Source organism: Dermochelys coriacea, chromosome 1 (assembly GCF_009764565.3).
Source record: "Dermochelys coriacea isolate rDerCor1 chromosome 1, rDerCor1.pri.v4, whole genome shotgun sequence".
Lineage (NCBI taxonomy): Eukaryota > Metazoa > Chordata > Testudines > Dermochelyidae > Dermochelys > Dermochelys coriacea.
This window is the reverse complement of record NC_050068.2, coordinates 155672296-155694222: the sequence shown is the minus strand read 5'-3', so window position 1 is coordinate 155694222 and position 21927 is coordinate 155672296. Positions and strand designations below refer to the sequence as shown.

The following is a 21927-nucleotide window of genomic DNA, read 5'->3' as shown; positions in this document are numbered from 1 at the left end:
AACAAGAATATCAGAGGAACAGTGGGGGGTGGGGTGGGAGGGAGAAATACCATGGGGAAATAGTTTTACTTTGTGTAATGACTCATCCATTCCCAGTCTCTATTCAAGCCTAAGTTAATTGTATCCAGTTTGCAAATTAATTCCAATTCAGCAGTCTCTCATTGGAGTCTGTTTTTGAAGCTTTTTTGTTGAAGTATAGCCACTCTTAGGTCTGTGATCGAGTGACCAGAGAGATTGAAGTCCTGTAAGAAATTCTTAATCAGCTTCCCTTAAAAGCTTTGTAGTTCAAGAGTGCCATCTTGAGGTATACTATGTTTCAGAGCAATTCCGTGGATTGACTGAACCTCTGTAATGCTTTTGAAATTGTTAGAGAGAAAAAACACAAAGTTCTCAAATCCTTAAATATGATGGCATTTTAAAAACAGCATAAAATAGAATCAAAACACAGATTGTCAGTTTGGCTCTACTCAGTAGTGCATAAGGACAAATTATCAACTTAAAAATATCATTCTTGGTCAAGATTTTCAAAAGTGAGGAGCAATACCGAGTGCTCAGTTTTTGGGTATTCTACTTGAGATGCCTTAAAGATGCCTGATGTTCAACAAGTTCTAGTCCCTACCCTCCGAAAATCAAATCTGACCCCTTTGGGGTAGGCATCCAAAATCACTACTCACTTTTGAAAAACTTAGCCCTTGCCTTTAAGAAGATGATGCATCTTTTTTCTGGATATGATTCAAAGATAACGCTAGCAATAACAAAAGATACCAAACCAAAGTCAAACACACCTTTTGAAAAATAAGTATTTAAAACATTAAAGTGAAATATATTGCATTATGTGATCTGTATTTGTTAAAGTAAAGGAAGAGCTTTCAGGGTATAAACTGATGCAGGTAGGTAGAAAAGAATTTTTCTTCTGCAGCATTGTCGAGATATTAGTTATTGACTATTTCAAGACACTGGATGAATAGTGTGGTACTATAAATGATACTTAAGATGTATGACTACATTGCAGTTAGACCACTCTGTTCTTCCTGTTACAACTGCCAGCTGGCTGTTGGTTTGGGATAGGGTGTGTACCAAGCTGTGGCAGCAATAAAATGCACAAAAGGATGAGGGGCCACAGGAAACCAGGGGCCCCTGTACTGGCAGCACCACAAACAAGAGAACCAAGATTTAATTAGAATGTTTCCTACACTGAAGAGCAACAGAGAAGTAATCATGATTCTGAAATCTTTATACATGCGCTATTCCCCACCCTCAGCCCCAGAAAGCGTAAGGAAGACTTATGAACCTTTTAGTTAACTACATGGGAAATCCCAGAAACATTACTTTTTTCCTAGATCTTAATTTAACTAATCTGCCCGCAGCTGGGTAATAACAATTCTAAAGGAAAAAGCCAGATTTGTTTTTCAATACAATAGGTGGTTGTAAGAGAAGATACTTTATTGGCCATTTCTAGTTCAGAGAGCAATGACACAGGCTATGTTAACGAATGCATATCACCTCTAAAAGTCTCTGTACTGTGACCAGGCTAAGTGAGTATCACAGACTGAAGTGTAGTTGTAGCAGTGTCAGTCCCAGGATATTTGAGAGACAAGATGGGTGAGGTAATATCTTTTATTGGACCAACTTCTGTTGGCGAGAGAGACAAGCTTTTGAGCCACACAGCTCTTCTTCAGGCTCGAACGCTTGTCTCTCTCACAAACAGAAGTTGGTCCAATACAAATATTAGTATTACCCTCATTCACCTTGTCTCTCAGAGACTGAAGTCTCTTGAAAGTCAATACATTGCATATTTTTTTCAAAGGGGTTGGAATAAGCCTCCAATGCTTGGGCAAGCTTATCTTTCTGAACACCTCTATGCTCTAACACAAAACAGCACAGCAACAAGGTTAATACTAATTGAAAAATATTCACAATGATTTAAGAAATAGGTTTATTGTTGAGTGATAACCATACTCACGGGACTCGGAGAAAGATAAATATGTTTCTTTCACTACAGAAAGGCAACCAAACTTCAAAGGAAAAGTAGCTTAGAGCCAGATTCTGATACTCTTAACTCACAAGGAACCATACTTTACTCTGGAAGTAGTCAATGTGACTTAGCATGGGGTAAGGTGCTCTTCAACATGAATAAGGGTAGCAGAATCAGGCTCTTAATGAGTAAGAGATTTCGCTACAATTGAACAGTGAGTTGGTTCACTGGGAAAAACTGCTGCTTAGGTAGCAGCCAGACTTCTATTTTGGAACACTGCAGAGAGGGTGATGCACAGAGGAAAGCAGGCCTCCTTCCTGGACATGCTAAGAATTGCCCTGTCTTCCCTGAGAACAGAGAGCAGGCACTGTGCAGTAACTAAACAGGATTTAGCGCAGAGATTCTCAAACTGGGGGTCACACAAGGTTATTCCGTGAGGGAAGTACTCCTTTACTGATTTAGTAGTTTACTTCTTAATACTAGAGATGGGCAAAAGCTTTCAAAATTTTCAATTCTGATGAAATGTGTTGCCAGTTTTCAATTTTGGTAGAAAAGCTAATTGAAATTTTTAATGAAAATTTGTGCAAAAAAAGTCATCCCATGTTCTTACCAGCTGATCAGAAAATTTTGAAACTCAAAGATTTAACAACTCTATGAAAGCTAATAAAATTCAGAATAGGCCCTATCCTAAGTTAATAAATATAAACAGATTAATTCTGAAAGGAGCGCGTAAAAGAGAGAGCTCTTGGGAACATGTATGTAAGCTCACCTCTGCTCTTGATATCTATCAGATCTTGAAGGAATTTTTGAAGAGGAGTTGGAAAAAGTTTTGTTCCTTTGCAAAAAAAAAAAAAAAATGAAGAGTGCAAATCATCAGTTAACCTATTAAAGCAGTTGAAAAGTCACCACCTGGAATCCACTTTTGCAAATGTGGACATCCCTCTTCAGATTTGCCTAAACTGACAGTCAACAAATGCTGAGGCAGAACAGTCATTGTCGCAGATAAGCAGAATTAAAAGCTCAGTAGTGGGACAGTCCAGAACGTAGTGCCTTTCTTCAAAGGAGAGTGCCTTAATGCAAAGCCTGGACTTAGTGACATAATCAAAGAATATTCTACTAGCCTCCAATCTTGGAAGATGCCGCTGTAGAACTGTAATTAAGGCCATTCTTTGTTGTATATCAATATGTCCGTTTTAATTGTTTGGATTTAATGATTTATTTGAAAATTGAATAACCCAATTTAATTAAATACACCAGGTATATGTTGTGTTCTGAAGCATTCTATAAAAAATAATTATGTTTGTTGAAAAAAAATGTAACAAAGTGAACTAAAAAATAGGAAAAAATTGAGAACCGTGGTTGTAATGTTAACCAAAAATAACCCCAAACACATTAAAATATATTAAATACATGTTTTCTTCCATTTCAGAATACTGTAATGCTTTTTTTCCACTCATTGGGGCTTATACAATTTTTATTCTTATATTCAGACTTTGCTTGTACTTTCCCATACTCAAAATTCAATAAGAACATAAAAACGGCCATACTGGGTCAGACCAAAGGTCCATCTAGCCCAATATCCTGTCTTCTGACAGTGGCCAGTGCCAGGTGCCCCAGAGGGAATGAACAGGTAATCATCAAGTGATCCATCCCCTATCACTCTTTCCCAGTTTCTGGCATAAAAACACAGAATCTTTTCCCTGTCAGAGGTGCTTCAGTGTTTTCTACTGAGAAAGATCTAACTCCACTAATAATAGAGCTCTCATATTTACAGACTGTATCACATGCTCTATGTAGTTTAAGGAAAAAGGGGGAAGGGCCCCACAATTCTTTAATCCAGCATTGACCACATGAGAACTTCCAACTTTGAAAATAATTACAAAAATAAAACCTCCTTTGTGTATTTTCTAATTATCACTTTGTAAATGCTAAATAATGCATTTAACAGCTTCCTGGAAAAAATCTAATTTACCCATACATGGACAAGGTATCCTGTTCTGTGATTATGGTATTTTTCAACTCCATCTGTGCTTTGAAAAGTACAGTCTAATTTTTGAGCAGAAAAAAAATGTAGAATAAATATCATTAGTACATATAGTGAAAAATTTAATACTGGGCAGGTTGATAATACCAGTCTGTGATGGAGTCTACGGCCTTTGGCATCGACACTCTGACATCCCCTACTCAGTAAAACCCACTCAGACCAGGCTACCAAGACTAAGGCTGCAGTGTCAAATTTGGCCCCGCAGAAGGGGCTACAGAGCAGCCCTCCCTGCCACATAGAATATCTGGGCTGGAAGGGATCTCAGAAGTCATCTAGTCAAATCCCCTGCTCAAAGCAGGACCAATCCCCAACTAAATCATCCCAGCCAGGCCTTTGTCAAGCCAGGCCTTAAAAACCTCTAAGGAAGGAGATTCCACCACCTCCCTAGGTAACCCATTCCAGTGCTTCACCACCCTCCTAGTAAAAAGGTTTTCCTAATATCCAACTTAATCCTCCCCCACTGCAACTTAAGACCATTACTCCTTGTTCTGTCATCCGGTACCACTGAGAACAGTCTAGAGCCACCTTCTTTGGAACCCCCTTTCAGGTAATTGAAAGCAGCTATCAAATCACCCCTCATTCTTCTCTTCCACAGACTAAATAATCCCATTTCCCTCAGCCTCTCCTCATAAGTCATGTGCTCCAGCCCCCTAATCATTTTCGTTGCCCTCCGCTGGACTCTTTCCAGTTTTTCCACATCCTTCTTGTAGTGTGGGGCCCAAAACTGGACACAGTACTCCAAATGAGGCCTCATCGATGTCAAACAGAGGGGATCAATCACCGCCCTCGATCTGTTGGCAATGCTCCTACTTATGCAGCCCAAAATGCCGTTAGCCTTCTTGGCATCAAGGGCACACTGTGGAATCATATCCAGCTTCTCATCCATTGTAATCCCTAGGTCCTTTTCTGCAGAACTGCTGTCTAGCCATTCGGTCCCTAGTCTGTAGCGGTGCATGGGATTCTTCCATCCTAAGTGCAGGACTCTGCACTTGTCCTTGTTGAACCTCATCAGATTTCTTTTGGCCCAATCCTCTAATTTGTCTAGGTCCCACTGTATCCTATCCCTACCCTCCAGAGTATCTACCATTCCTCCCAGTGTCATCTGCAAACTTGCTGAGGGTGCAATCCATGACATCCTCCAGATCATTAAAGAAGATATTGAACAAAAGTGGCCTGAGGACCAACCCTTGGGGGCACTCCACTTGATACCCGCTGCCAGCTAGACATGGAACCATTGATCACTACCCTTTGATCCCGATGATCTAGCCAGCTTTCTATCTATGTTATAGTCTATTCATCCAGCCCATACTACTTTAACTTGCTGGCAAGACTACTGTGGGAGACCATGTCAAAAGGTTTGCTAAAGTCAAGGAATACTGCTTTCCCCTCATCCACAGAGACAGTTAGCTCGTCATAGAAGGCAATTAGGTTAGTGAGGCATGATTTGCCCTTGATGAACCCATGCTGAATGTTCCTGATCACTTTCTTGTCCTCGAAGGGTTTCAAAATTGATTCCTTGATGTCCTGCTCCATGATTTTTCCAGGGACTGAGGTGAGGCTGACTGGTCTGTAGTTCCCTGGATCCTCCTCCTTTTTTAAACATGGGCACTACATTAGCCTTTTTCCAGTCATCCGGGACCTCCCCCGATAACCATGAGTTTTCAAAGATAATGGCCAATGGCTCTGCAATCACATCCACCAACTCCTTTAGCACCCTCGGATGCAGCGTATCCGGCCCCATGGACTTGTGCTCTTCCAGCTTTTCTAAATAGTCCTGAACCACTTCTTTCTCCACAGAGGGCTGGTCACCTCCTCCCCATACTGTGCTGCCCAGTGCAGCAGTCTGGGAGCTGACCTTGTTCGTGAAGACAGAGGCAAAAAAAGCATTGAGTACATTAGCTTTCTCCACATCCTCTGTCACTAGGTTGCCTCCCACATTAGGTAAGGGGCCCACACTTTCCTTGGCCGCCTTCTTGTTGCTAACATACCTGTAGAAACCCTTCTTGTTACTCTTAACATCCCTTGCTTGCTGCAACTCCAAGTGTGATTTGGCCTTCCTGATTTCACTCCTGCATGCCTGAGCAATATTTTTATACTCCTCCCTGGTCATTTGTCCAATCTTCCACTTGTAAGGTTTTTTTGTGTGTGTTTAAGATCAGCAAGGATTCCACTGTTAAGCCAAGCTGGTTGCCTGCCATATTTACTATTCTTTCTACACATCAGGATGGTTTGTTCCTGCAACCTCAATAAGGATTCTTTAAAATACAGCCAGCTCTCCTGACTCCTTCCCCCCTCATGTTATTCTCCCAGGGGATCCTGCCCATCAGTTCCCTGAGGGAGTCAAAGTCTGCTTTTCTGAAGTCCAGGGTCCGTATTCTGTTGCTCTCCTTTCTTCCTTGTGTCAGGATCCTGAACTCTACTATCTCATGGTCACTGCCTCCCAGATTCTCATCCACTTTTGCTTCCCCTTCTAATTCTTCCCTGTTTGCAAGCAGCAGATCAAGAAGAGTTCTGCTCCTAGTTGGTTCCTCCAGCACTTGCACCCAAATTGTCCCCTACACTTTCCAAAAACTTTCTGGATTGTCTGTGCACCGCTGTATTGCTCTTCCAGAAGATATTGGGGTGACTGAAGTCCCCCATGAGAACCAGGCCTGTGAGCTAGTAACTTCTGTTAGTTGCCTGAAGAAAGCCTCATCCACCTCATCCCCCTGATCTGGTGGTCTATAGCAGACTCCCACCACGACATCACCCTTGTTGCTCACACTTCTAAACTTAATCTAGAGACTCTCAGGTTTTTCTACAGTTTCATACTGGAGCTCTGAGCAGTCATACTGCTCTCTTACATACAATGCAACTCCCTCACCTTTTCTGCCCTGCCTGTCCTTCCTGGACAGTTTATATCCATTGTGACAAAGCTCTGTCCTTGTCTCAGTGGGCCCCGCACTTCCTGATGGATTTGGCTAGTCTCAGAGGCTCACTGTGACCCTCCACGTAGCCCTTCTCTCTCTAGAGGCAAGGGTCACAGCCTACGGAGCATTTTCATCATAAGCCAGCAAGGGAGGTGAGGAGAAGCCACCCTCCCTTGCACAGTCTCTGTTGTCTCCCAGTCTCAGTGATTAATCGGGGAGGCAAGGAAGGGAGCCCAGGCCCGCCCTCTACTCCGGGCTCCAGCCCAGGGACCCTAATAGTAGCAGCTATGGTAGCTGACTTTTTGGAAATAGGATGTGTACAATTTCCTGGGCCACTTCCCCAAAGCAGCCCACACTCAATAACTCCTTCACCGTTACCTCAGAGCCTCCTTTCTTGCGCCTGATATGGTTTGTACTGCTTAGTTCCTCCAACAGCGTGGCCATGGCCATGGCCGTGGCCTGCTCCTGCTCCTGCCATGCACGGCCAACTGACTAACTTGGAGGCTCTTAACAAGTTTCAGCCAGCCCCTAATTGGCTTCAGGTGTCCCAATCAACCTAGCTATATTCCTTGCCTTCTGGAAAGATCTCAGTTGGCCCCAGGTGTCCTAATTAACCTGGAGCAGCTGCCATTTACTTATCCTGGTAACAGGGATTTGTTTAGCCTGGAGCTAATATACCTGTCTCCCACTACTCTTCCATAGCCATCTGGCCTTGCCCCGTCACACCATCCATGACAGTACTCCACATAGCCACATGTGGGATAGCCTTATCCAATCAGGGACACAGGAGAAATACCATGCGGTCCTTTTATCCTGTGACTGGGCCAGTGAACCAGGCTAATACACAAAATACAGCAGTAGTCTGAAAAATCTGCAGGTATCCAGACAGAACAGAGAAAAATCACAAAAAACTAACTTTCTATCTACAGGCAGTTCTCAGAGAAAGTTCTACTGAAGAGGTCCTGGATGAAGCTCAAATTTCAGTCAAGGTTGATTTGGACACATAGTCCACGCAGCTTCCTCAGACGCATTCATGTTATTGTGCATTATTATTATTCATTTGTATTACACTCGTACTAAGCAGTCTCAGTTGGGATTGGGGCCCCATTGGGCTAGGTGCCATACAAGCACGTGTGAGATAAAATGTTTGCCCCACAGAGCTTATTGTCTAAATAAAAAAGACAGATGGAGGTAAGAGAGGGCTGGCAATATTAAATGACTGGCCCAAGGTCACACAGTGGATCCATTGCAGAGCCAGGAATAGACTCCAGGTCTGTAAGCTCCCAGTCCAGTGGTCTGTATAATAGAACACACCCCTCCCAGCTCCAGTGTGGTCCCCGGGAAGCCTTGGAGTGTGCTAAATTTGACTAGAGCAACATATCAGTCACAACAGAAAGCATCAGACCTCACAAGAAGATTAATGCAGGTATGGGGCTGGTGGTTAGAAGAGAGATATTTGGTCCTGATGTGACCCATAGGAAGTGTTGGGTTTGATTTGAAGGAAAGGCTGAGGTTTGGCACCGTTGTTAGCTTACACACACTTAATAATGGCTATCTTGCTGTCAGACTATGCCCTGCATCCCCGTGCATAAATCCCATTGATGTCAATGGGACTGTATGTACAGTAGAGTGGAGGCACCCTAAGGTAACATAGTAGAAAGCGAAGGTCCGTACTGTCAGCACACCAATGAATGTCCTGATGAAGCAAAAGCTTTTAGGCTGCTTTTCAAATGTTGTGAAACTCTCAGCAAGTGCAGGCATGTCATTTTGCTGTGAGGCCCACAAGTCAGACCTTGCCATAAACTTGTATAGCTACATCATGTAGCTTGTTCTCATGCTCCCTTGAGTCATGCTATGGTGCTAGGAGCCATTTACAGAAAAGTTGGGCAGATAGCTCCTTTTAAACTCCCTCTAGAGTTAACCATTGAATGTCAAAACCATATTTAAAACTTGTCCAAATGTTTTGGTTTTTCCAAGAGTTAGGAACAGAGACAGCCTGAGACACCATTACAAGCCTACATTATTTGACCGAGACTACAACGGAGGGGCAGAAATGACCCAGCGTTTTTAATTACAAACATACTTGGGGGAGTGGTGGATCCCTCAACCCTCTTTAAAATTCGTGCTGCTGCTGCTTTCTTGAAACATTATTTTATCTTAGTTCCAATAGAGATTAAGTCTCTGCCAGTGATGTATTATCACCTAGACCGACAAGGCTTAGGCCTAGGGTGGCAAATTTGCCGGAGTAGCAAATTTTTAGTAGCAGCATTTTTATAATCGCAGCATCAGTGACGCACACAGCGATTCTACCAATTATAGCGCATATTGAAACCACCCATGACGGCGCGAAGCCATTTAGTAAAGAACATGCTCATGACAATCCTAAGCATTAATATGACCAGAAGGAAGAAATTAAGCAGTTCTCAGTTTAAAAAAAATGCTATGCAAAAGAAAGAAAAGGAAAATGAAATGATAGCAAAAATGCGCAAATTGAAGTGGAAATGTGTGGTAGAGATAAATTTAAAGTAGATACCTTTTTAATAATACTAGACCTTGTATGCTCTGAATTAAAATGCAGAAGTAATGCGTATCAAGAAATTTATGGCAGATTTCAGTTTCTCTCTAACATTACCAATACTTCAACAACCGATATAACAGTTCACATTAAAAAATTACAGCTATGCTACCAAGGAGATTTAGAAAAATCATTCGTGAAAGAGTGTCTACATTTTCGATCATATTTGGAAGATGTCAAAATTCCTGAAAAAGAAAAGTCGTCAATTTTAAGATTATTGCAGCCTTCTTCAAAATTGAAACGTTCATTCAGTATATCCAAATATTGATATTGCCTTCTGAATGTTCATTTGCATACTTGCTACAAAAACTGTTCAGCGGAACAATCATTTTCAGCATTAAAAAGGGTGAAAAACTATTTGAGGGCTAATCTCTGTGAAGAAAAAGTAAACTCCCTTTCTCTCCTGACAATTGAAAAGGATCTAACAACTTCTCTGGATTATGCAGAATTAATTAATAAATTTGCCACTCAAAGGTGTAGGCATAAACAAATGTAGTTACTTACTACTCACATACTTTTATTTCTTTTATTGTATCGACATAAAATAAAAAATAAATATTTGATATACACCAGACCCCCGCTTGAATGCGGGGTTTTGGATCCATGCGTGGTCCCATGCTATAAGCAAAATTGCGCTATACAGATGTGCGATCAAGTGAGGGTCCACTCTACTTGTAATTTTATTTATAATAAAACTTGTAAATGTTCAATTATTTTAATGATATTTAGATTCATTTTAGTTCAAATGAATTTGTAAAAAAACGAAAACAGGTTCATATGGGGGGGCAATCATTTCAAGGCCTAGGGTAGGCAAAATCATTAATCTGCCACTGGTCTCTGCACTGGAAAATATTATGGAGGCACCACAGTTAAGGCTGCACTGGAATTCCGACTTAAAGCAGGAATGGAATCCTTCTAATACGTAGAACCTCAGAGTAATGAACACCTCAAGAATGGAGGTTGTTTGTAACTTGAAATGTTTACAACTGAACATTGACTTAATACAGCTTTGAAATTTTACTATGGAGAAGAAAAATGCTGCATTTCCTACCTTCTTCCCCTCCCCCCCCCCGCCTGATTGCATATTTCTGGTTCCAAATGAGGAGAGTGGTTGACTGGTCAGTTCGCAACTCTGAGGTTCTACTGTATAATTAAAAACTAATTAGTCAGCAAAAGTCCATTAATGCAAAAAGATTGAGGTCCTTGAATTTAAAAACATTGTCACATGCAGTCAAAAATGTATTTTTTAAAAAAGGAGTCTTTGGGGCATTTTCATAAAGGTTATCATGATTTTGGGACCTCTGTCAAAGAATGTCAACAGGAAGCCATCTGAAAAAGGGGATGTTTCTGATGACTGAACACTGTAGCCATACATGCTTAACTTGATGCACTGTGAGTAATGCCATTCATAGATTCATAGATACTAAGGTCAGAAGGGACCATTCTGATCATCTAGTCCGACCTCCTGCACAGCGCAGGCCACAGAATCTCACCCACCCACTCTTATGAAAAACCTCACCCATGTCTGAGCTATTGAAGTCCTTAAATCATGGTTCAAAGACTTCAAGGAGCAGAGAAGCCTCCCTCAAGTCAACCATGCCCCATGCTACAGAGGAAGGCGAAAAACCTCCAGGGCCTCTCCAATCTGCCCTAGAGGAAAATTCCTTCCTGACCCCAAATATGGCAATCAGCTAAACCCTGAGCATATGGGCAAGATTCACCAGCCAGATACTATAGAAAATTCTTTCCTGGGTAACTCAGATCCCATCCATCTAATATCCCATCTCAGGGGATTTGGCCTATTTACCCTGAATATTTAAAGATCAATTACTTACCAAAATCCCATTATCCCATCATACCATCTCCTCCATAAACTTATCAAGTAGAATCTTAAAACCAGATAGATCTTTTGCCCCCACTGCTTCCCTTGGAAGGCTATTCCAAAACTTCACTCCTCTGAGGGTTAAAAACCTTCGTCTGATTTCAAGTCTAAACTTCCTGGTGGCCAGTTTATACCCATTTGTTCTTGTGTCCACATTGGTGCTGAGCTGAAATAATTCCTCTCCCTCTCCTGTATTTATCCCTCTGATATATTTATAGAGAGCAATCATATCTCCCCTCAACCTTCTTTTAGTTAGGCTAAACAAGCCAATCTCCTTGAGTCTCCTTTCATAAGACAAGTTTTCCATTCCTCGGATCATCCTAGTAGCCCTTCTCTGTACCTGCTCCAGTTTGAATTCATCCTTTTTAAACATGGGAGACCAGAACTGCACACAGTATTCTAGGTGAGGTCTCACCAGTGCCTTGTATAACGGTACTAAAACCTCCTTATCCCTACTGGAAATGCCTCTCCTGATGCATCCCAAAACCGCATTAGCTTTTTTCACAGCCATATCACATTGGCAGCTCATAGTCATCCTATGATCAACCAATACTCCAAGGTCCTTCTCCTCTTCTGTTACTTCTAATTGATGCGTCCCCAGCTTATAACTAAAATTCTTGTTATTAATCCCTAAATGCATAACCTTACACTTCTCACTATTAAATTTCATCCTATTACTATTACTCCAGTTTACAAGGTCATCCAGATCCTCCTGTATAATATCCCGATCCTTCTCCGAATTGGCAATACCTCCCAGCTTTGTTAAAGTCAAGGAGACTACTCTCAGTGCATCAAGTTAAGCATGTGTGTGTAAAACTGCAGAATCAGAGCTTGTTATTTTTAAAAAATATATATTAATAATAGAATAATGCGAGTGACGTTTTGTTATAATCTTTGTTATAACCCCATTTGTTATAACCTTTATTTTTACCACACATGCCAGCAGTTTTGGGTTTTGTTTGTTTTTTTTTTAAATATCTGGTGCATCTGGTCTCCAGTACTACAATGCTAGAAAAGGGCCTGTAGGGGACCTGTGATGTGATCCTCTGTCAGGGGGCGAGGCGGGGTGATGAAGGTAGGGAGGTTTGCAGCCAGTTAAAGACATGCTAGGGGAGCATACAGGTAACTGGTGGGACTCTGGGCATGATCCAACCTTTGAGCAGCTCAAAACAACTTTGAGGGAGGGAGTTGCATCACTGCCCCTGCATACACATTCCCACAAAGTAAAGCTCCTTTCTGCCCCCCATGATTCTCTCCCACATCTGTGGTCCTTGTGGTTAAGGGAAAGCTGGTTCCTTTCTTTAAAATAGGTTTCCACTGGAACTGCTCAGAAATCATCAGATTTTGACAATTTCAAATTTTGAAATTAACAAAAAAAATTGTTTACATTTTTCCTAATGTTTTCCCACATTTTCCTACCAATAGCAGAGCTATTAGCCCATTTTAAACAAAAATCTGTGAAGTTCTGAATTGCAAAAGTAAGGGGGTTGGGGGGAAATTTTGAAAAATCATCCTGAATTCGGCACACCGCAAGTTTTTCAACCCGCTCTAGTGCGGATGTTGGGGCTTTCAGAATGGGGGCCTCTGACCTGGCTGATGTGATCAAGATTCTAAAGGGGCGAGTAACTGGTGAGACCCTATAGAGCAGAATTTTTTAGTCAGTTTTTCCTCTAAAAAAATCATTCTGCCCATCCAAGCAAATAAAATCCTACATGCTCTTCTCTCCCCACAAGAGGAATACAGGGATTCCCCCTCTCTCCCCCCCCAAATGCCTGGATGTCACTCAGGGGGTTTGGGAGCTTGTCTCAAACTGCTGCAAGTAGCTCTGGCCCTCTTGCAAAGTTCAGCCCCACCAGAAGGAAGCTGTCAGAAATTCTCCCCTCTGTTTGCCAGTCTCACAGCAGGGGAGGCCAAGGAAGAAGCAAGGAGTCCAGCAGCTCAACATAGCTCTGCTCCCTCCTCCTCCTGTGAGAAACATGGACAGGATAGTACCTCTGCTCCTACCCCTGCAGCACCCAGCCTGTGAAGGGGCAAAGGGGAGGTGGAGCGTTCCTGGAGCTCCCCCGTGAGGCTAAAATGGGGAGAGGGAACAGCACTGGAGTCCCCCACTCAGGCCTGGGGAAGGAACTTGAAGAAGCCCAAGAGGAGCAGGGTGAGGCTGGTTTGGGGCTAAATTGGGAGGTGGGGGCTAATGGGGAGACTGGAAGAGCCGAACTGATGGTGGGCACTGGATGGGAACAACTGATGGGGGGATGGGGACAGGATTAATTGCTGGGCAGGGGGAGGCAGATGTGGGAGTGAGAGCTCCTGCAGCAGGGGCCAAAATCCCCTTATCCAATACATTTGGGAGTGTGGGTGACTCCAATTGTCACAAAAATGCACTAGGGAGGGGTGGGGGAGCTCAAAAATCAAAAGACAGCCTGAAAACCCCCCACAATATAGACTTTTTAAAAAGAAAAGATCTCAAGATTTTGGAAGGAAGGAGCAATCTCGTGATTTTGGCATCACCGGGAAATGCTACTAAAGGCTGTTAAAATCTACAGCTGGCTTGTAAGTCCCATCTTGGCAGATTTCCATATGCTGAACACAGCCATGAGAGTTGTCACTGGCACTTGCTAGCTGGTCGTTCCTACCAGCAGACTTTCTGATGAAGGTTAAATAAGGACAATCATCTAAAACAGGAGCATTTTAAAAGAGTTGCCTTGTTTTTGCTGATTTGGCATCCCTGGAAACAGAAGTAAGAACTGGAAGCCAGCAACTGAAATTGGCTACACGGCTGTTTGGCTTGTTCTGCTCCTATTTCCATGGAAACAGCTATAAGATCAGTGAAAACAAAGCAAAGGTTTTCAAATATGATTTTTAAAGACATTAACCCTGACTTAAGTTTCACTTTCTGGTTCTCACTGATGCCAGCAGCAGCCAAAACCCAACCTCTGTATTCTATCACCTGATCACCCCTGGGATCCAGGACATGAGAGGCTACTGTGTTCTCAAGTTGGTCAGTCATATGCCCCCAAAAGGGCCCGGTCCTACAATGGGATCCAGGCAGGTAGGGCCCTTACTTCTGCAATTAGTCCTACTGATGCCAGCCCAAGGTTCAGGATGTTGTGTTGTGATTGCATTTCCCAGTGGGAAGAGGGAGAATGGAGATAGCAGCAGCAGAGATGGAAGGAAGCAGGAGTGCGAGTGTGTCACAAGGAAGGGGTAGGCTTGTTTATTTTCTTGGGATGAATTAACCATGAGGATTAAGACAGAAATAGGAAGCAAGCAGGCCAGGTTGCAAAGTAGCTCAACTGGAGGAAATGGCACTTCCTCCTCTTTGGCTTCTCCTGGGTATTTGGAAAATTATTCATCCTGGGTCAAACAACAGTGAAATTTTGGCTGAAAACCTATTCCAAGTCAGATGTGGGGACGTGGCGTTTTTCTAATTTATTGATTGATTTACAGAGCACCTGTCAGAGGGTGTCAGTACTTCGTAACATACACTGTTTAATATATGCAGGACATATTAAGGCGTGATATAAAGTGTTTATTGGCAGAAGACAACATAACTCATGGGATGGTGGAACCTGGGGTGAGTTATGCAGACCATGCCTGCTAATAGAAACATTTTACCGCAATACACCACCGCATATTTTGCTTATGCTACATTTCACAGGAAGGCGATTCTAGAAAGAAAAAAAAAAGACAGGTTTTTTTTATTTTATGTATTTGGTTTGTCATGTCTCTTGGTGGCAAATCAGGCTGCTTCACTTACCCTGAGTCAAGATGCTAACCGGATACTGTTGTTATAGTAGGCATGATGAGAAACAGTAAGGCAACCCGACAGCTGGAAGAAAAGTAAATTGCAATAAAAATGTTTAAAATTCTAATTTACAAAAGAATTAAATAGCTCTCCTGAAATTTGAGCTGAGAAACCCACCAGCAGATCCCTAACACATCATCCACCATATCTGCCAAATGCCTTCTTTCAGTAGTAGTAGTAGTAGTATTCTTTAAAACACCCATTGTGTTGTCCCCAAAGCTACTTGATTTTTTCTTCCATTGAGAAAGTCAAGTAGGACTACTTTTCACTTTAGGGCAATTAGAGCAGGCTACAGAGAACAGAAAAACTGTGAGAAAGGGTCATCCATATGGCATTATTGGGGATTGAGGAGACCTAAAATCATCTGGGTAAAATCCTGGTGCCACTGATTTGAGTGTTTTGTCACTGACTTCAGTGGGGCCAGGATTTCATCCTCCAGGCATAAGCTCCTAGTGGGAATATTAGTAGATCCAAAAAACTTCAAAGTACAGTTTATCTGTATGTGGGGTCACAATAGGAATTTTCCCTCATGTCAGATTGGCAGTGACCTTGGGGTGGTGGGGGAGGTGGTTCCACCTTCCTCTCCACCATGTGGATCACTTGCCAGAATTATCTGGGCATATCTCAATTTTTTCCCAGTCATAGTGGGGGTCTTGGGCATTGGTGCAACTCAGCGCCTCCTATTCTCTGCCTGTGGCACATAAGAGTCTGGTCTCCCGTGGGCTGTAATACTTTGATCTAATTTCAGTTGTCAGGTGCAGGAGCCTAACTTTAGTCACCTGTTTTTGAAATTCTTGGTCTAGATATTTAGATCCTGGTTTAGCAAAGCCTGGAAGCATGTGTATAAGTCCCCCATTGAAGTCGATGGCACATATGCACTTGCTTAACTTTAAGTATGTTTAAATGCTTTGCCTTAGCATTTGTGCAATGATCTCAGTGAGTGTAAGGAACACATTCTGAAAGAATAGATCTCAGGTTTTGGGAGAGATGTGAAAGATATAAAAGAAAATAGATGTATTTAATATCCACATAGATTTTCACATCCAATTATTACACTTTTCAAATAAGCCAAATTTCAGGATATTTCCGTTTACACTAAATATGAATGTATATCGACTCTGGTTCTGCACCAATGGGAATTCATGAATGCTCAAGACTAGTCATTACATCTGGAAAAGGGGCCTCCTCAGAGTTACTAGTAAACATCAGCTGACAACGCTAAAAGCATGCAGCAACAGAGTCTGATCCTTTGGTTCAGGGCAGGAACACACAATGCTATCTGGGGTGAAAGATCACTTTTGAACTCCTCCAGCCCTCAGCTATGCACCGGGCCAGTCTTCTGGAATAAGTCAGAGTAGCTTTCTTCTTGCTAATTCTTCTCTCTCACCTCATACACCACCAGGTGTCCCCTTGCATTCAGGATAGACGGCAGTGAAATCAATGATACTTGTGGGTTAACCCTCCCCCAGAAAAAAACTAAACAGATTTACAATCTGGCAGACATTGCCTACCAAATTATTATTATAGATAGCTCACATCTGGAGCCTAAATGACTCAACAAAGTTCAGTGTTCCTATCACAAGGTTAAGGGTCTTATTTTATCTTTTTATTGCATTTTTATTGTAGTTGTTCCTTTCACAGGTCATTACTTTAGAAGTCTTCCTTTTAGTTCTGCATGCAGTAGCCTATATGTAGCCTGGTTTCCAACAAGAAATGCATTCTTGTAACAGTTCTATTCCATTAACTGGCCTGGTTGTCATGGGGCCTCCCCAATGTACTATTTTCACATTAGAGGGGCGCATTTGTTTTGCCCTGCTTCTGCCTTAAGGATGAAATTGAAGTTCTGATGCCAAAAAAACAAGGCTCCAATTTTTCTTTTTAATCCTTTGAACTGTTGGGACACAGAGTTGATCCTATAGCTCCAAGAAAAATATTGTGGGAACATCTGTTCCCCGGGAATATGATGCAGGGAACATGCTTCTTGTTTTATCTTGAAGGAGGGTTTTTTTTTAAAAAAATATATTGCTTGGGAAGGGATCCAGTGATTTGTTAGCTGCCTTGTCATAACATTGTTCAATGAATTAATCCATGTGTATGCAGTAGTTTCAACTGTGATCATGTGTACTTACAAGATGTCTATAACTACAAACGAATAACTGCTTTGTTAAATGTCTGGTTCACTAGAATATGTGCAGTTGTTGTTTGGGAACAGCCTATTGTCCACTGGTATTGCAAATTTCCCTTGATGCTAAACTGAGGTTTTTTTTCCAATATACCATCTCTCTGCCTCTTACCTTGTATGGCTTGTTCAAGGACGGCTAGTGACCAGGAAGGCTGAGTGCATAAGAAGTGGTTGCATTGACTCCCAAACAGTTGCTTGAACAGCTGTCGGATGTTCTGCCAACTCTCTTTTCACTATCCTTTTCCACTGTCCCCTGGGGCTTGAGATCCCTATATCCCACTTTCAGTCTCCAAGGGCACTGACGTAGGCAAATGCAGGATCCTGTTCCACACTTTAAGCTTCTTGGCATGATCTCCTTTGGAAGCTGCAGCCAAAACAGTAGCTGAGAGTCTTCGGTGGCCTTTTGTACCAGTCTTTCAGGCTCCTGCAGACTAAAATTGGCCTTCATTGGCCACACAATGTCCCCAGCATCTGACTTCTTCCTTTAGCTGCCTTCCAGCAGGGGGGCAGAGGAGTTCAAAACAGCAGGTTTTCCCTTCAGCAGCAGAAGCAGCTGGGTGTCAAGATAAGCTGAAGGAGGAATGACAGGTTATGCTGTGTCAATTCCCCTGGAGAGACAGAACAGCAACGATTGTCATTTCGTTTCCCTCAGGTTATTAATACCATTGAGGAATTGCGTATAAAGATGGCCAAACAACAAGAATTATTTCCTGCAAAAAATTTTAAACAAAAATGAAGACTTTTTGCTCTGTTGGAAATGTTTTGTGGATTTGTCTGATTTTCCAGCTCAGTGATTCAAAATGAAAAAAACTGTTCTGAATTTCACATTTTTCATTTTTGGATTTCCCCTCTGTTCCCCTTTCTCTTTTCCTTTTTGGTTTGTTTTCCTCTCCCTTTCATCTTTTCCCCTCCCTTTTATGGGGGAAAAGTTGGAAAGAAATACCGGGGGAGGAAGGGATGACAAAAAAATGTAAAACAGTTTTTTTTATTTCAGTGCAAATTAGAACAAATGTATTTGCTTCAAATTTATTCATTTAGAATCGCTTAGTCAAAAAATTAGAAAATTTTGAAGAAAAATTTCATTAAAAATGTTTATAACATTCAAAATGTTCTCATTTTCATAGCACTCAAAAAGCCATTTTTCATTGACAAACACAAAAAAATTGTCAAGCAGCTTTAATTATTAACCTATACATTATGCCTGACTCACAATGGAAGTGTGAAGCAGTAGGATATCGAGTCTGTACTGGTCACTTGGTAGCACTTCACTATCTTGAAGCGGATTACTACTGAAAGCATTTTTAGAATCATCATGCCATGCCAGACTCTGCCCTGAGCATTGCCAACATTGTACAGCATTCCAAAAATAAGGGACTGTTTTCTCAGCACCCTCGCCACTGCCCTCCTCCTGATATTATCATTATTATTATTAAGCAGTTCTCACCTACATTCACCAGGGGTATTTCATGCTACTTTTTACAGCACTCACCAACTCCCAATCTTGCTGTATAGAGATGAAAAAAAGTTCCCTGTAATAAGGGTCTGGTGGCAACCCTAGCCCTGACCTACATACTGTGTAATGGATTTGCCCTTTCATCTCCCAAGGCCTTGCAGTGGTCATTCAGGGAGCAAGGGCCAGGTGGTAAGGTGCGGGAGGGAGGTGTGGACACAGGCAGGGGCAGTGGGCCTAGAGCAGCACCTCACTACCCAACAGCAACACTCCAGCTTTTTATTTATTGGTACATGAATGTTGCAGGAAATGCAGCAACCTTGTAGCCCACCAGGTGAATGTTCCCTTGCCCAGCAACCCAGTCCTCTGCTGATACTGCAACTTTGCTGTCATACGTTTTGGCCTTGGAAGAGAACTACAGGAGCTAGCCTCATAAACAGGTCACTTGGCACTGAGATAGTAGGCTAGTGGGCTTCCTAGAAATATAGTTGATCAAGTTCATCAAAGTATGGGGTGTTTGCTCCTGGTTGGAAGGAGAGGGATTGTGGTATGGGAAGGCAACTTCCTTCATTACTCTGAACCTGTATCATCCATCCTTACTTCCAAGCGGTTTATGAAGAGCAGGTGGGGATGTGTCTATTTCAGGCTATGCACGTTCATTTCCAATTCACAGATGAAATGAACAGTTATCTGCCACAGATCTTGAGCTACGGAAAGCAGCAGGGTCAAATTACGCTTAAGCCATGGTCGCTCTGATAGAACAGACCTGGGACTTCTGACACCATGAGGGCCCCTCCACTATGGGCCACCTCTCAGTTCAAAACAGCCTGAATCTATTGATCTTCAGGGCAGCCTGTAGGCCTCCTCTGGTATTTTTTGGTATTTGAGAAGGGTGGGATCTGGAGGAATAGTTACTTGTCTGACACAGGTGCTGAGATGACAAATTAGTGCTTATAGTACTTTGAAGATGTGAATTCCTGTATAAAATGTAACTTAGTGATGGGCAAGTCAGACCATGCCACGGGCTGCTGCAATATGTACTGATAACAGCTGAGGAAAGGATGATGCTAGTGGATTGTACCTGTCCCAGCATTCAGTAAAGGAACAAATGGAAAAAACTTAGCTCTGAGATGAAATCGCACAAGAAAGAAAGAGGGACGATGTTCACAAAGCGTAGTCACCATTCACGTTCTCTCCAGGGTTGTCATGACACTGCATTCCCTGCTAATGGAAATATACTGCTGGATTGGGCATACCGTTAAAAACAAATTGAAATGGTCAGTACTAACATGGACACCAAAGCATTCAACACTGCATTGTTTTACGCCTTTCTTGCCCACCGCCAAAGGGAAGACAGCATTGTGGGACAGATTTCTGCTGCACCCAGCTTCCACCGAGCAGTCGGTCAGGGACCCAGTTAGAGGTCAGTGATGCTCTGCCACAGCACAACCTAGAGCAGCCTGCGGACTACTAGATTACATTGTGCTCCAGCCACTCCCCTCACTCTCACTGCCCCATAAGCTTCTCTCCCTGCACAGGGGGCTGACAGAGCAGCACAGGAGTTGTTCTGCTGACTCCATGGGGACTTCCCTCCATGCCAAAGAGGTTGTCTCCAGTGAGGGAGCTGAGGGAGGTTTCTGCTCCCTTTGCAGCATCTGAGTGAAACAAAGGGGGTGCACCAGGCAGACAATTCCCCCATCTCTCTCTGTTGGTGGAAACACTGCATTAGAAACCTTTCCAAGAAAACCTATCCACCTGCCTTATTTCAGTGTGACTTTGATACTATCACCCAGGCATTTGGAACAGGTCCTCAAGGAATCAATTCTGAAGCACTTAGAGGAGAGGAAAGTGATCAGAAACACTCAGCATGGATTCACCAAGGGCAAGTCATGCCTGACTCATCTAATTGCCTTCCATGATGAGATAACTGGCCCTGTGGATGAGGGGAAAGCAGTGGATGTGTTGTTCCTTGACTTTAGCAAAGCTTTTGACACAGTCTCCAACAGTATTCTTGTCAGCAAGTTAAAGAAGTATGGGGCTGGATGAATGGACTATAAGGTGGATAGAAAGCTGTCTAGATTGTCGGGCTCAATGGGTAGTGATCAATGGCTCCATCTCGAGTTAGCAGCCGGTATCAAGTGGAGTGCCCCAAGGGTCAGTCCTCGGGCCGGTTTTGTTCAATATCTTCATTAATGATCTTGAGGATGGTGTGGATTGCACCCTCAGCAAGTTTGCAGATTACACTAAACTGGGAGGAGAGGTAGATACGCTGGAGGGTAGGGATAGGATACAGAGGGCCCTAGACAAATTAGAGGATTGGGCCAAAAGAAATCTGATGAGGTTCACAAGGACAAGTGCAGAGTCCTGCACTTAGGATGGAAGAATCCCATGCACCGCTACAGACTAGGGACCGAATGGCTAGGGAGCAGTTCTGCAGAAAAGGACCTAGGGGTTACAGTGGATGAGAAGCTGGATACGAGTCAACAGCCATTGGCTTCCTTGTTGCCAAGAAGGCCAATGGCATTTTGGGATGTATAAGTAGGGGCACTGCCAGCAGATCGAGGGAGGTGATCATTCCCCTCTATTCGATATTGGTGAGGCCTCATCTGGACTGTGTCCAGGTTTGGGCCCCACACTACAAGAAGGATGTGGAAAAATTGGAAAATGTCCAGCGGAGGGCAACAAAAATGATTAGGGGACTGGAACACATGACCTATGAGGAGAGGCTGAGGGAACCAAGATTGTTTTAGTCTGCGGAAGAGAAGAATGAGAGGTGATTTGATAGCTGCTTTCAACTACCTGAAAGGGGGTTCCAAAGAGGATGGATCTAGATTGTTCTCAGTGGTAGCAGATGACAAAACAAGGAGTAATGGTCTCAAGTTGCAGTGGGGGAGGTTTAGGTTGGATATTAGGAAAAACTTTTTCACTAGAAGGGTGGTGAAACACTGGAATGGGTTACCTAGGGAGCTGGTGGAATCTCCTTCCTTAGAAGTTTTTAAGGTCAGGCTTGACAAAGGCCTGGTTGGGATGATTTAGTTGGGGATTGGTCCTGCTTTGAGCAGGGGGTTGGACTAGATGACCTCCTGAGGTCCCTACCAACCCTGA

General features: G+C 42.8%; 1 long non-coding RNA gene across 1 annotated transcript; it reads right to left on the bottom strand.

The window, feature by feature from the left end:
* Positions 1–12180: 12180 nt before the first annotated feature.
* LOC122458334 lies at positions 12181–17960 on the bottom strand. The gene is made up of 3 exons (XR_006278330.1): positions 17485–17960; positions 15143–15214; positions 12181–13350 (listed from the first exon to the last, which is right to left on the bottom strand). It is a non-coding gene; the product is annotated as an uncharacterized LOC122458334 (long non-coding RNA).
* Between the last annotated feature and the right edge of the window lie 3967 nt (positions 17961–21927).